Raw genomic sequence first — 14076 nt, 5'->3', positions numbered from 1 at the left:
TGGGGCGGGCTGCAGCTCACACCCAAAACGGAGGGAGGGGGGCGGGCCGGAAGTGCTTGGGGGCGGGGCTAGACGTCCAAGTTCCGAGAAGGGGGCGGGGCTTGGAGGGCATCCACGCCTAATGGAGAGGAAGAAGGGGCGGTTTGGAATGGTGGGAGGTGTTCTGGAGCGGAGCGGGCAATATGCCAGAGAAGGGGAGTTTCCATCCTGGCTCAGGGGTAACAAACCTAATTAGTATCCCTGAGGACGCAGGTTTGATCCCTGGCCTCGCTTAGTGGGGTAAGGATCCAGCATTGGTGTAGGTTGCAGAAGCCGCTTGAATCTGGCCTATCTGTGGGTGTGCTGTAGGCCCGCCGCTGTAGCTCCCATTCCACCTGTATTCTGGGAACGTCCATATGTTGCAGCGTGCAGACCTGAAAAAAAAGACACAAGTATATATATATGTTCACATATATGTATATACCTGAGGAGGGAAGGGGAGACGGGCCTGCCCGGAAGTGTGCAGAGGACGAAGCTGAACGTCCGCCAGGCCCAGGGAGGGGAGCGGGGTCGGGCCCATGGACAGTGCGGAGGGGCCAGGACTAACTGTCCACCCAAGTTGTGGGGAGTAGGGCATTGTCACATGGACTCAAGGCATGGGGCGTGGGGGTTGTCAACGATAAACCAGAGCAGGACGGTAGTTACTCAACTGTTTTAACAGGGGTTGGGTGAGTTCATTGTAGAACTGAGCTGAATTCTGCTTTATAGTCAAGGATTGGGGAGGGGGGTGGAGGTGGGGGGTAGTTGGTGGGTAGAAAATTAGGAAGAGACATCAAGTCTAGGGGTATTTTGAAACAAGCTGATAGATTTTTTTACTGAAGGCAGGCTGGGGTGATGGAATATCACCTGGGAGAGATACTGGGGACGATGATTTTGATCAGATGTGAGAAGTAAGGAATTCTTGATGAACTGACTTAGGATTCTTGCTAAAGTGGAGGAAATGTGTGTACGAGGAAGTACACGCATGGGCCTTCCTGGGGAAAAGGTTCAGCAAAGGATCTTTGTCAGGCAGTTGGAGGGCGCTGGACAAGATGCTCTGCCCAGTGTCCTCACTTGCGAGCTAGATGTCCATGTTTAGGAAGTGAAAGAAGTCTTTGGCTGCCTCAGACGTGGTGTTTGCTCTTTTTCCTTGGATGCATTCCCCCTTTCATCATACTGAAGCATCTGGGACAAAATATTTTCATGTCTTCCTCAGGGTCCAGTGTCTGGTGTCTCAGGTTCCAGGGTCTAAGCTCTGATGTTCTCCCGTTGCTGCTTGGGGCTCTCCTCTCCTCCTCAGCGCGGGCCCAGTGTACTCTCCTCACTTCCTTGGGATTTCCTAGCAGGTTCCAGCAGCCCTGTGCTCTATTTGGGTCATTCTGTCCACCACGTACTAAATTTGTTCCAGGAGTTGTTAAGTTCTGTGGTCACTGTGGGACACATCCATGTGCAGGCTGCACATCACATTGTTCATCGTATTTGCTGCTATTAAGACCTTAAGTCTGTTGACTTTTTCGTGTTCGTACTTAGCCAGAGACCATACAGGTGTTTCTTATTCTAACAGCATTTCCTAGGATTTTTTTAGCTATTGTAGGTAAAACACCCCTATTCATTTAATAATTTAGGCCTCTTTTCTGTATTTTGACATTCAGTTTTTCATGTTGTGTAGCCCCAGGCAGTGTAATGGCAATTAGGTGGCCAAATTATTGTATCATTTTGAATGTGACTGGGGATGCCTCTGGTGGTTCACCATTAAGTGGGGCCTTGACATATTAAGGAAGCAAGCCCCCGTGGAGGTTTTTTCAATTCTTTCTGTATATAGGATTAAAACAAGATTTGAGGTTAAAAGGCGACTTTAAATAAGTATGTTATTTAGGACTGACTCATGAATGCCACTTTAATACAACCTTTAATAATGAATTGCCTGTTATTTTTCTCACTTAGCGAATAAAGCGTGCTATTTGATTATATTACAAACATTTCATTCAGCCTGTTGTGGCTGAGTGGTAACAAACCCAGTAATATCCACAAGGATATGGGTTTGATCCCTGGCCTCACTCAGTGGGTTAAGGATCTATCTAGCATTTCCTCGCAGATGTGACTCAGATGTGGGGTTGCTGTGGCTGTGGTGTAGGTTGGCAGCTACAGCTCCAATTCAACCCCTAGCCCAGGAACTTCCATATGCCATGGATGTAGCCCTAAAAAAAATTTTTTTTAAATTCTGAACAAATGTTAAATATTAATTGCATGTAAAATACCAAAAATATTATGCATTGGAGGTTCCTGTCATAACTCAGCAGTAGCAAACCCGACTAGTATCCATGAGGACTTGGGTTCAATCCCTGGCCTCTTTCAGTGGGTTAAGCATCTGGTGTTGCCATGAGCTGTGGTGTAGGTCGAAAACTTGGCTTGGATCCTGCATTGCTATGGCAGCTGCAGCTCTGATTCCACCCCTAGCCTGGGACTCTCCATATGCTGCCCCGAGGGGCCCGAAAAAGAAAAAAAGGCTGGATTAGCAGTACTAATTGCTTCATTCAATTGCAGAGTTTAATTTGCATTTTTCTTCTCCTAATATACTCTGTATATAGTCTGACAAACCTCTTTATTGAGATACTAAATAGTTGAAGTATATTCACCTTCTTTTTTAAGATGTTTGATCATGTCCGTGGCATGCAAAAGTTCCAAGGCCAGGAGTAGAACCTGAGACACAGCAGCAACCCAAGTCATGGCGGAAACAGTGTCCGCTCCTTCATCTGCTGTGCCACCTGGGAGTTCCAAAATATATTAACATTTATTCATATGCTTTTTAAAAGCAGTAGTCTACTATTTGTTTTTTTGTTTTTGTGTTAAATTTTATGGCTGCACTTGTGGCATATGGAAGTTCCCAGACCAGGAGCCACAGCTGTGAGCTATGCTGCAGGTGCTGCAATGCCAAATCCTTTAACCCACTGAACTGGACTGGAGATTGAACCTGTGCCTCTGCAACAACCCAGACCACTGTGGATGTATTCTCAACCCACTGTGTCATGATGGGAACTCCTTTTGGTTTAATTTAAACAATGTATGACTGAAAGTAAGAGATATAAAACTACATATTGACCAAATCACTGTGGCAGCTGATGGCAGTCACCTGAATTGTAGACCTGTGGCTTGATTTCCACTCACCGTTGTTCTCTTAGCTCATCACACAGCGCATCTCAAAGTGTTCCATGTGAAGGGTAACACAAGTTTAAAGTCATTTTAAAAAGAAGAAAAAGAATCTACTGTAAAGCAAAGCGACCCAGTCATATATATACGAATATTCTTTTGTATGACTGGGTCGCTTTGCTTTACAGTAGAAATGGACAGAATACTATAAATCAGCTATAATAGAAAAAATAAAAATCTAAAAAAAAGAAAAAAAAGATGTATATTTTTCTTTTTAAAACATGAGCCTCTAGGATACCTCTAAGAACTCCTTGGAGCTTCAGAAATTGAGATTGGAGAAGCAGGAATGAATGAGTCAACATTTTACCTGTAAATTATTACTATCATAACTGTTACCTAGAAAATAGGCTTTGTTGGAGTTCCCCTCGTGGCTCAGTGGTTAACGAATCTGACTAGGAACCATGAGGTTGCGGGTTCGATCCCTGCCCTTGCTCAGTGGGTTAAGGATCCAGCGTTGCCATGAACTGTGGTGTAGGTCACAGACGGCTTGGATCCCGCTTTGCTGTGGCCCTGGTGTAGGCCGCAGCTGCAGCTCTGATTCGACCCCTAGCCCGGGAACCTTGTGGCCCTGGTATAGGCTGCAGCTGCAGCTCTGATTCGACCCCTAGCCTGGGAACCTCCATATGCCTCGGAAGCGGCCCAAGAAATGGCAAAATTAACAAAAAAAAAAAAAAGAAAAAAGGAAAAAAAAAGGCTTTGGGGTCTGTTTATTACTGCTATACATTAGTTCTTTGCATTTCTCCTCAATATCAAATGTAAGGTCAAAGTCAAGATAATGCAGACCTGGTATAGCACATGGAGAAAAGGTGAAGAACCTGAGCAGACCAACCACAGACAGCATCCAGAAAGTGAACTGTTTCCCAGAGGAATACAGGAAGTCCACAGATTGTTGGACAAACCAGTAAGTTGGATTTGGAGTCATCCAGTTTGGATCTGAGTGTGCTGTATCCCATATGGTGCGTTTGACTGTAAATAACTGAAAATTCTACCACCATAAATAGACACCATTTCCTCACAAAACTGAAAGTCTCTAACTAGTTTTCTAGTACTGATGAAGGTGCCGCCAGTGTCACCCAGGACCAGCTCCTGCTTTCCCTCTTGCTCTCCTCAGCAGGGGAATGTCTCATCCTTCCTCCAGGACAAAGGACAAGCCAGCCACTTGTGTATTGTTGGTCCTGAATACAACCCATTTCAACATTTCTCTCTACCTTGGGAAATTGACCCCCATCTTTCTTCTTGAGTCGTTCTGTTTATTCGCTCCTCTGTTGAGGAATAGAGGATTGATGGGCACATCCAAAATGGAAGAATAGATACTTTCAACAGTCTTAAGATTTCTAGATATGCTTGTTACTGCAAATGAGACAGAAAACAGATTTAAGAGTTAAAACTATTGGAAAACAAAATATTGAAATGTTTTTATGTATTTATTTTTGGTCATGCCTGTAGCATGTGCAAGTTTGTGGCCAGGGATACAATCTGCACCACGGTAGCAAGCCAAACCACTGCAACACAGGAACTTTAACCCACTGTGCCACAGGAGAAGTCCTAAAAATGTTTTCATTAATAGATAACATTAGAATACTTTTAAAAATCCGATTGGGGAGTTCCTGTCGTGGCGCAGTGGTTAACGAATCCGACTAGGAACCATGAGGTTGCGGGTTCCATCCCTGCCCTTGCTCAGTGGGTTAAGGATCCGGCGTTGCCATGAGCTGTGGTGTAGGTTGCAGACGCAGCTCGGATCCCGCGTTGCTGTGGCTCCAGCGTAGGCTGGCAGCTACAGCTCCGATTCAGCCCCTAGCCTGGGAACCTCCATATGCTGCGGGAGCGGCCCAAAGAAATAACAAAAAGACAAAAAAAAAAATCTGATTGGAATTTTAAAAAAAATCAGTAAAAAAAAATAATAAAAATAAAATAAATCAGTAAGATTGCAATAAACCAGACAAATAGGAATAAAGTTATATAAATCAAGTACACACAAAGTCTTTGTAATCTTAATAAGTATATTAAAAAGGAGATTCCTTTCACAGTAGAAGCGTAAAGACGAAATATCTGGGATTCGTCGTTGGGAAATGGAAGAAACCTATGGGAAGATACACTTCTGAAGAGACACACAAGTAAAATGAATAAATGAAGACGACTATCAAAGGTCCAGGATAGGAAGGCCAGCTGTAAATCCCAAGCCATCAGTAGGCTCAACACGAGAGCAAACAGGATTGCACAGGACGCTTTGGGAGCCTGCCCTTGGACCTCGTACTTTCTTCCTCAAAATGTGAAGGAAGGAACTGACTGTCATTCTTCACAAGAGCAAACAAGTTGGATTCAAACTCATCTTAAGGAGAAATGCCCTGTAAAGTGCTAGTTCAAAAAATTATTTTTCTTTCCAGTAAATTTAGACTTAACAGGTATCAATACCATACAGTAATAATCATAGAGCTTTTTTGTGTGCGTGGTGGCAGGGGATTCATCTTGTACTTCAGCAAATTGGCACAGTTTATTTTGAATTGAGGTACATGGTTTGTTTCCAGCACCTTTTTTTCACCAAATAGGGCTCAGGCCACCCCTGTGAAGAGTGAAGGAAAGACCTGTATGTAGGTCTCCGTGTGTAATTTGATGAATCCACATGTCCTTGGCCCCACTGTGTGTTTTCCCCTTATATCCTTGGAACTCTGGAGTGTCTCTCTGCCTCTTCTGTAGCCTCTTGGAAGTGGCTCTGAGGCCAGAGCTGAGGTCACTTGGCCTTTCTTGCTGACCACAGTGGCTCTCTGCTTCTTGTGTGTCCACCTCTGAAGGAGTGACTCTGAGTCAGGTAAGCAGGTCATCCTGTATGGGTTGTTTGCATCTTTTGGAGATTAAGCCCTTCTCGGTTTCATCATTTGCAAATATTTTCTCCCATTCCTTAGGCTGTCTTTTTTTTTTTTTATGGTTTTGTTTTCTGTGCAAAACTTTAAGTTTGATTCGGTCCCATTGGTTTATTTTTGTTTTTATTTCTATTGCTTTGGGAGACTGGACGTAGGAAAACATTTGTATGGTTGATGTCAGAGAATGTTTTGCCTGTATTCCATTCTAGGAGGTTTTTTTTTTAATTACTCAATTAATTTTATTACATTAATAGTTGTGCAACAATCATCACAGTTTTATGGTGTCTTGTCTTAATGTTTAAATCTTTTAGCCATTTTGAGTTTGTTCTGTGCATGGTGTGAGGGTGTGTTCTGTTTTCATTGATTTACATGTAGTTGTCCAGTTTTCCCAGCACCATTTCCTGAAGAGACTGTCCTTTTCCCATTTTATATTCTTGCCTCCTTTGTCAAAGATTAATTGACCATAGGTGTCAGGGTTTATTTCTGGGCTCTCTATTCTGTTCCATTGGTCTGTATGTCTGTTTTTGTACCAGTACCATACTGTCTTGAGTAGTGTAGCTTCATAATATTGTTTAAAGTCTGGGAGAGTTATGCCTCCTGCTTGGTTTTTGTTCCTCAGGATTACTTTGGCAATTCTGGATCTTTTATGGTTCCATATAAATTTCTGGATTGTTTGTTCTAGTTCTGTGACAAATGTCATGGTTAATTTGATAGAGATTGCATTGAATCTGTAGATTGCTTTGGGTAGTATGGCCATTTTAATAATGTTAATGCTTCTAATTCAAGATCATGGAATATCTTTCCATTTCTTTGAATCCTCTTTAATTTCCTTGATTAATGTTTTACATTTCTCAGCATATAAGTCTTTGACCTCCTTGGTCTGTATATTTTGAATATTAATCCGTTATCTGAAATATCAATTCCAAGCATCTTTAACCATTCAGTAGGTTACTTTTTCATTTTGTTGATGGTTTCCCTTGCTGTGCAAGAGCTTTTTAGTTTGATGTCATATTTGTTTACTTTTGCTTTTGTTTCCCTTGCCTGAGGAGACATATCCCCCCTCACCAAAAAAAATTATGAAGACCAATGTCAAAGATTGTACTGTTTGTGTTTTCTTCTATAAGCTTTATTGTTTCAGGTCTTCCATATAAGTCTTTAATCCATTTTGAATTTGTTTTTGTGCACAGTCTGAGAAAGTAGTCTAGTTTCATTCTTTTGTGTGTATCTGTCCAGTTTTCCCAACACCATTTATTGAAGAGACCATCTTTTCCCCATTGTATATTCTTGTTTCCTTTGTCATAGATTAATTGCCCACATAAACATGGGTTCACTTCTGGGTTTTCTGTTCTGTTCCATTGGTCTGTTTTTGCACCAGTTCCATACTTTTTTCATTATTGTATCTTTGTAATATAGTTTGAAACAAGGAAGTGTAGTACCTGTAGCTTTGTTTTTCTTTCTCAAGATTATTTTGGCTATTTGGGGTCTTTTGTGTTTCCATACAAATTTTACAATTATTTGTTCTAGTTCTGTGAAAAATGCCATGGAATTTTGATAGGGATCAAATTGAATCTGTCAGTTGCCTTGGGTAGTATGTTCAGTTTAATAATATAATTTCTTCCAATTCATGAGCACAATGCATCTTTACCTCTGTGTCATCTTCAATTTTATTCACCAATATCTTATAGTTTTTCCAGCACAGGTCTTTTACCTCCTTATTTAGATTTATTCCTAGGTATTTTATTCTTTCTGATGCAATTGTAACTGGGAGTATTTTCTTAATTTCTCTTTCTGATAGTTCATTGTTAGTGTATAGAAACTCAACACATTTCTCCATATTAGTTTCGTAGCCTGCAACTTTACAGAATTAATTGATGAGGTCTAGTAGTTTTGCGTGTGGTATGTCTTTTGAATCCTGCTAGGACATTGGCTATGCCCCTAGAAACATGAAGATGCAAATGATGCTTTATGATACCTGTCTTAAAGTTAGTAGTAGAACACCATTTTGGAAACATTGGGGAGTTAGTTTAAAGCTCTCTGATTCGCTTGACAGGACTGTGCAAGAAAGAAATGGATGGCATGTTTTTCAGCCCTCCTCTGTAACTGCTATAAAATTGTACATATATGAATCCCCATGATATTTAAAGATAAATTGTCTCTGCATGACACTCCACATTTGGTGGTTCTCTGGTTCATATGTGATGTAAAAAATATGCTGTTGTCATTGATAACACTTTTATTCTCTATGGTAGTCATTTCTTTCTTTCTTTTTTTTTTTGTCTTTTTTGCTATTTCTTTGGGCCGCTCCCACGGCATATGGAGGTTCCCAAGCTAGGGGTCGAATAGGAGCTGCAGCCCCCAGCCTACGCCAGAGCCACAGCAACGCGGGATCCGAGCTGCGTCTGCAACCTACACCACAGCTCACAGCAGCGCCGGATCGTTAACCCCCTGAGCAAGGGCAGGGATGGAACCCGCAACCTCATGGTTCCTAGTCGGATTCGTTAACCACTGCGCCACGACAGGAACTCCCATATGGTAGTCATTTCTATGAGACATTGTTCATCAGGTACAGACCCCGAGTCTCATTAAATGATGTTTCTATGGCAAATCAAGGGCATAGGAAGAGCGTCGCTGCTCACACGTCCTTATCTGTGACTGCAGGGAACCGCAAGTACAGAGTCTTATTACATTTGGGTACATGTTTATGGATCGAAGATAATTTGTGGATTTTGCCTCCTTTGTGGTTTATTTCTGACTTTAAGGAAAATGTAATTCCAACCAACAGCTTTTTCATATGAATTGTAGTCAATGAATCTCTTTAATCTACGTGAACTTCCTGGTGTTAAATACGATGAAAGCCGTAGTTGAAAGCTGGATGACATTGGCTTACAATGGCCTCTAGTATGAGTTCTCTTGCACTTGATAAAGTGAGGATGCTTCCTGAAGGCTCTTCCATACTGATTACATGTATAGGGTTTTCCCAGTATGAGTTCTCTGATGTGGCATCATACGTGCCGAACTATGCCTAAACCCTTTCCCGCGAGGAATATATCCATAGCCTCCTCTCCAGTATGTGCTGTGATGTCAAGAAAAGAGAAAAGCGTGAAAGCTTCCCCCACATGATCACATTGTGGGGTTTCTCTCCATCACAGATTCTTGGATGTAGCATAAAACAGTCACTCCTTGGACGTAATTTCCTGAATTCCCTGCAAAAGTGAGGGTTCTCATACATATAAGTTCTCTCATATGAAAAAGGGATCATTTGTACCTTTATAGGATTTTTCTCCTGTATAAGTTCCAAGTTCAAAATGTACTGAAAGGCGATTTTCTCAGTAAAGACTCTCCCACACGCAACGCATTTGTAAGGTTTTCTCCTGAGTGAAGTTCCTCATGGCTCTAAGGGCTCAGCTCTGTTCAGACTTCTGTACACTCATTATATTTATATGATCTCTCCTGAGTATGACTTCTCTGATGTCATCGTATGGTGGAAGAAGAACTGAGTTCTAATTAACTTTTTCCTAAATTTCTTCTTTTTTTAATTTTTATTTTTTATATTTATTTTTTTGCTTTTTAGGGCCACACTTGTGGCACATGGATGTTCCAGGCTAGGGGTCTAATTGGAGCCGCAGCTGCCAGCCTAACACCACATCCAAGCAACACCAGATCCTTAACGCACTGAGTGATTCCAGGGATCAAATCTGCAGTCTCATGGAGCCACAGCGGGAACTCCCCCAATTTATTATTCTTGAAGCCTGTGTCCTGAATCACTGTTTCCTCCAGGGCCTTGCATTCCTGGTCTCGGCCATATGTGGAAGGGTGTAGCTCACCCTGTGTGAATCTTTCTGTTTTGAGGATCGCATATGGTTCTAAGAGAAATGCCCTGCTTTCTGGTTAACTCTGTTTCTGAATCCAGTTTTCAGACCTGGGGAAAAATACAAATATATACAAATACAGATATTGGTGTATATCACACACGTAGGTGGATAGACAGGTGACATAATAGGCCTCCTTCCCACTCGCGCAGGAAGGCTGTGCAAGTCACTACAACACATGGGGACATGTAATCCTCTTTCAGCGGGGGCAACGAACAGTTGGGGCCAAAAAGCCAACCGACTGGTTTTCAGCCAGTGAGTAGTCATTGAACACCTAGCATGTGCCAGGTATGAATAAAGACTTAAATAGGAGAGGAAAGGAGCTGGGCAGATGTCTGGTGGAAATGTATTCCAGACAAGGGAGCGCAGCAAATGCAGAGTCCTCGAGGGGGAGCGTATCCTGTCTCTTGAGTACCAGGGAGAAGACCAGTGTGGCTGTAGCGGAGCGAAGCAGAGAGCGGGAAGGAAAAGCGTGGCTGCCCAGGCTGCCTCCCAGGCTGTAGTGTGAACTCCCTGAGGGAGCCGAGAGCCTTCAGAAGTTCTGAGCAAAGGAGGGAGAAGCCATGGCAGCTCGCAGGCTGTTACGGGGACACTGACTTGGTGGCTGGGGTGGAAGCAGGGAGGCTGGTGCCACGGTCACTCTAAGAGGTGCTGACAGCCAGGCAGACAGAGAGAGCAGGCTGCATTCCAAGTAGATGTGAGTGTGGCACTGGCAGGACCTGATTTCCAGTCACATGTAGGACATGAATTAGAAGAGTCCGGACACCAGTGGAGATTTTGCCTGCACCAGGGAAAGAACGGAAACGCTGGCAACCAAGACAGGCGATGCTGGAGGAGCTCGGGCTGGGGGAAGCACTGGCATTTGATTTGGGGCATGTACATGCTCGTTTAAGCCCAGGAAGCCCATCGGAGGCGGCGCTGGTCTGGAGCACAGAGAGGACACTTGGCTGGTATTACACACCTGGGCAGCAGCAGCAATAAAAAATCTGAAAAAATGAGGCACCAAAGAAGGGATACCAGAGTTCCCGTCGTGACGCAGCAGAAACGAACCCAACTGGCATCCCTGAGGATGCACGTTCAATCCCTGGCCTCGCTCGGTGGGTTAAGGATCCAGTGTTGCTATGAGCTGTGCGTGGTGTAGCTCCCAGACGCGGTTCAGATCCCGCGTGGCTGTGGCCGGCAGCTGCAGCTCTGATTGGACCCCTAGCCTGGGAACTTCCATATGCTGCGGGTGCAGCCCTACAAAGCAAAAAAAAAAAAAAAAGCGATGCCAATTTGGCAGACCTTTAAAAAGTATCGTGGCCCGGGGCACTGTGCCTTCTGTTCCTGATGGAGAAGTCTAGGACTGAACTGACAGAGGATCAGGCCCGCACTCCAGGGGCTTGGAACCTGGGGGAGCTGAGGGCAAGGCTTGGTAACCCGAGTGAAGAACTGCAGCCTCCCCACCCCAGCCCCTGCCCCCAGAGCATGTGGACTTTCCCAGGCCAGGGTTCAGCCTTGCTTCCTCTGCAGAGAGAGACCTGCTGTCAGCTGCGGGCTCCTTAGGAGCCCAGGTCACATTCCTTGGGCCACCAGGTAAGCAAGGCCATGGTCCACAGCCCTGGATGTTTGCACCCAACATGAGACTCCTGGAGCCGGAGCTTACGGCTGGCAGCAGGCTGGTCTCACAACGCCTCCTGCCTGATCCTGCTTTCCTCCCTTTTCGCTTTTCTTTCTGTTACTAGTGTTATTCCCAAAAATCTTTTGTACTTGAACCTCCGTCTTAGAGTTGGCTGACCCTGAGCTACACCCGGAGAAGCCACAAGGAAGCAGGGCAGCTGCTGCATAAAAGTGCATACACAGTCGTGAGATAGACTCCACCACAGACATGGATAAACCATACAGATGGACCAGTCCCCAAAGAGAGAAACGTAAAGGAAATGCACAGACTTGCTGGTGATGAATGGCATGCAGATTACACGGTCGCATTTCAAATTCTAGGCTGGATACTGTGGCAGGTGGAACTCAAAGATGGTGCCCATGATTTCCTGGCATCACAGCATGATCAGATGAGGTTGTACAGCAGAGATGAGATTTTGAAGATGTAGTGAAGGTTCTAAATCCATTGGCTTTAACTCAATAAAAAGGGAGATTATTGGACATCGATCAAGACGGTGAAGGAAGAACGTGGAGCTCACCTCCCCCGGCAAACACGTCAAAAATTCATCTACATGGGGAGCAGTTCTCACTGAAAACTAAGGGGAACCTGGCAGAAGGGCTTGTGTACGAGCAAGGCTGTACGACAGCCACGGGTCGTCTGGTAGGAAGGGAAGAAAAGGAACTCAGCTGGGACACATGCACCTTCGAGAAGAGCCAGAGGAAAAGGGAGATGATGACACAGGTGGATTCCAACCTGGGGCCTGAGTGACGAGAGCCTCCGATTGGGTCCCCCAGTCCTGGGGTCCCATCCAGGGGAGGCGAGCACCCTTGGCTGGTTGGCCGACCTCGGTACTAACGGGCTCTATGGGAAGCCTGGACGCCACTCGTGCAGAGGGGGTGCATTCTGGTTCCCCCCAAGGCAGGATGGAGAGGGAGGAGGAGGACCACTCCAGGCTGTCTCCGAGAGCATGCCTGCCGAAACAAGCCAGCACTCCAGCCCTGCTCACTCCATGTCACACTGCTGCACCAGATCTGAGGTGGCGAAGGCCAGGGAGAAGCCTGGGCTGTAGGGCACAGAGGCAACGTGGTCCCAGGCGGGAGGCTGCATGGGGCAGCAGCAGCCACTGACAGCACTTACTCAAGCAGTGCGTGAGCAGCAGCCTCGACCTCCCGCCTCTCTCCTAGCTCCAAATCTAGGCCCGCCTCCTACCAAGCTGCCAGCACACCCTGAAGTAAGACGGGCCTTGCTTCCCTGTTAACTTCAGCTCTCCCACCCAGTGCATTGGGCTCGTGCAGTCTGTTTAGGGATGCTCCCAGGAGAACACCCCCTCGAGGCTACAGCAGGTACCTTAGTTGCATTATGTAATTATCTTGTTATGTGTTTTGTTGCCTGTCAAATCTTTACAAAAACAATGTACCAGTGTTCATGTTGTGGTGCAGTGGAAATGAATCCACCTGGGAACCATGAGGGTGCAGGTTTGACCCCTGGCCTCACTCAGTGGGTTAAGGATACAGCATTGCCGTGAGCTTGAGCTGTGACGTAGGTCACAGACACGGCTCAGATCTGGGTGGCTGTGGCTGTGGCGTGGGCCTGCAGCTACAGCTCTGATTAGACCCCTAGCCTGGAAACCTCCATATGCTGCAGGTGTGGCGCTAAAAAAAAAAAAAAAAAAAGACAAAAGACAAAAAAAAAAGAAGTTCTCATCATGGCTCATTGGTTAATGAACCCGACCAGGACCCATGAGGTTGTGGGTTCGATTCCTGGCCTTGCTCCGTGGGTTAACGATCCGGCGTTGCCGTGAGCTGTGGTGTAGGTTGCAGACGTGGCTCGGAAACTGAATTGCTGTGGCTGTGGTGTAGGCTGGAGGCCATAGCTCTAATTTGACCCCTAGCCTGGGAACGCCCAGAAATGCAGGAGAAGGTGTGGGAGAAAAGGCACCCTCCTCTGCTGCTGGTGGGAATGTAAATTGGTGCTGCCACAATGGAAAACAGTTGGAGGTTCCTAAAAAACTAAGAATAGGAGTTCCTGCTGTGGTGCAATGCGATCCTCAGCATCTCTGTGGTGCCAGGATGCAGGTTCTATCCCGGATAGGCATAGTGGGTTAAAGGATTTGGCACTGTTGCAGCTTAGGTCACAGCTATGGCTTGGAGCTGATCCCAGGCCCAGGAACTCCATATGCTGTGGGGCGGCCAAAAAAACCAAAAAGTAAATAAATAAGTAAACACTAAAAATAGAACTACCCTATAATCCAGCGATCCTACACCTGGGCACATATCCGGAAAAAAGCAAAAACACCAATTTGAAAAAATACATGCAGAGTTCCCATTGTGGCTCAGCAGTAATGAACCCAACTAGCATCTATGAGGATGCAGGTTCAATGCCTGGCCCTAGTCAGTGGGTTAAGGATCCTGTGTTGCTGTGAGCTGTGGTGTAGGTCACAGATGCATCTTGGAACCTGTGTTGCTGTGGCTGTGGTGGAGGCCAG

The sequence above is a fragment of the Phacochoerus africanus genome, chromosome 8 (assembly GCF_016906955.1).
Source record: "Phacochoerus africanus isolate WHEZ1 chromosome 8, ROS_Pafr_v1, whole genome shotgun sequence".
NCBI classification, from domain to species: Eukaryota; Metazoa; Chordata; class Mammalia; order Artiodactyla; family Suidae; genus Phacochoerus; species Phacochoerus africanus.
This window is presented reverse-complemented; position numbering follows the sequence as displayed.